The following is a 2,118-nucleotide window of genomic DNA, read 5'->3' as shown; positions in this document are numbered from 1 at the left end:
GCGGGTGAGTGTCGCAGCCGCTCGGGGCTCTGGTATCCCCCAGGTACTTTGGCAAATTTGGGGTTGGGGTCTGGCTGCAGCAGTCCCGGGCTGGGCTTTGAAACTACTCCCCGCTTCGCTCCCTGCCTCCACTCCAGCCTCGGCTGCGTCTCCTCGCAGCGTCCTGGGACTCTGGGCAGCTGTGGGCCGGGGCGACGCAGCCCGCCTGTTATCTAGGAAGAGGGTGGAGTGGTTTTCCCACTATTTACTTGATTTCCTGCCGGGGCGGCGAGCCTGCCGAGGGATCCATTGAAGTGCCGGGGAGTTCACGCCGTGTAAATACGGGGAACAAGCTGCTTTTCAGACCTTATTTTTCCATGCAGCAGCAGAGGGCTTGCCCAGCACAGCTCTGCTGTTTCAGGATGTTTCTTTCTGTCTCCCAGGGGACATCAGACCCGGCCACCCCCATCGCTGTCCCCAAACTACCACCAGGTTTGCGGCACCCACTATCCTGCATGCAAAGCTCTTAATTGCTGACGACTTCTCTTTAAATAACGAGGAAAACCACAAGCAGATAGTTAGCCGCCACCTCTAGCCCAAGGAAAGAGCTGTAACCGAGTTATAAATCCTTAAAATTGAGTTTTTAATGGAAACATTAAAATAACCTTTATCTATTAGCAATAGGACTGTGCTGGGGTAATTTATCATCTTGTTTCTCGCCCCTCCAGCCACACCTTATTAGTTCTCGAGCTAACGAGGAGTTATTTATCCTGAGCTCTCATGGAGCATCGTTAGGCAAACACTTGAGCCCCGGCAGCACTGCGGAAGCAGGGAGGTGCTGCGCATCCTGCATCCGACCAGTGAGCTGCTGGGGCGATGGATCACGCCCGGCCAAGGCCAGGGAGGGATTCCCTGGCTTAAATGATGCCCAGATCCAGGTTTTAAGGTGGCCAGGAGTCCCTTGCCAGGATGGTGTTGGCTTAGGGGGATGGCAAATAAAGAAGCTGGGTGTTTGGAGTCTGGTCATGGAAGTCTTGGTAGCTTCTTGCTTGAGAGCGAAGGGAAAGCATTGTATAACCAAGCTGAGGGAGCTGCGATATGCGGTGAGCTCGCGCTCGGCTGGGAAACGCTGTCAGGAGTTAGCTGTGCATTGCCGTGGGGACACTTATGTGCCTGTTTGTGTCCTTGTGCGACCGTGCTGGCTCCGAACCCACTTTTCTCCAGCACAGCCCTGCCTGGGCATCCCGGGGATGTGGGTTTGGACCAGGACCGAGCTGCTGTGGTGCTCGGGGCGCAGGATGCAAGGGAGGGCTGGACTCCCCGTCTGCTCATCCCAGTCAAAATCATTGCTACGTCTCTGCACGCCTTTGGCAATCGGTGCCAGATTTTATCCCTCTGATTAGCGATTGAGGGAAGCCGGCGTTGCATGCAGCGGGGCTGGCCCTTGGAGGCGGGTGGATTTTGGTGTTGGAGAGCTGGACAGCCCCTGCCTGTGCTGAGCACGTGGGCTGGGATGCTGCTGCCTCAGAGGTCCAGGAAGCCCTGGAAAGTGGGACTGGAGATGCCAGCAGCAGACTTGGGCTGGTGAGCTGATTCGAGCTCTCTGTGATGTGGGGCAGGACAGTAATTCCCTCTGCACTCTTTCTTGCAGAGCTCCAGACAGCTCTATTAAATCTTTGCTAGGGAAATACCCACCCAGTTTGGCTGGGAGGCAGCCCAGATAATGAAAACTTTCATAAAGTAAGGAAAGAGTCTGACTTAGCCTGTGTATCCAGAGGCAGGGTCAGCTCAGAGAGCCTCTGCCCCAGGAGGAGGGCGAGACAGGTAATAAACCATCCCTCTCCCTCCCAGTGCTTAAAACCCACAATAAATCCCAGTGAATTCCTCCAGAGCAAAGCTACTTTTTTATTATTATCGTTATTATTATTTTTTGTGGAGGAAGCCGCTGCAGAGAGCAGTGGGAGGGAGGTAAACACCAGATCTGCCCAGGCTAGCGCCGAAATCTCTCCATGGCAGGATTAGCCGCAGGGAGGACGGGGCTGCTCCCCCGCTGTGGTGTGCTTCCATCGCCTGCCAAGCCCAGCAGCGAGCCACCCTCCCTGGAGAGCCCTACCTTACGGGGCAGGGAAGCGAACCAGC

The 2,118-nt window shown here is 55.6% G+C and overlaps 1 protein-coding gene across 1 annotated transcript in view; it reads left to right on the top strand.

Annotated features, from left to right (window-relative positions):
- The window catches only part of PCSK6 (proprotein convertase subtilisin/kexin type 6), a gene marked incomplete at both ends in the record, with an annotated part of 20,079 nt that overhangs the window by 11,559 nt on the left and 6,402 nt on the right, over positions 1 to 2,118 (top strand). The gene's annotated exons all lie outside the window — the stretch shown is intronic.

Source organism: Buceros rhinoceros, unplaced genomic scaffold, assembly GCF_000710305.1.
Source record: "Buceros rhinoceros silvestris isolate BGI_N320 unplaced genomic scaffold, ASM71030v1 scaffold24567, whole genome shotgun sequence".
In the NCBI taxonomy this organism is placed as follows: Eukaryota; Metazoa; Chordata; class Aves; order Bucerotiformes; family Bucerotidae; genus Buceros; species Buceros rhinoceros.
Note: the sequence above shows the minus strand (reverse complement) of the source record. Positions and strands in the feature narration are given on the sequence as shown.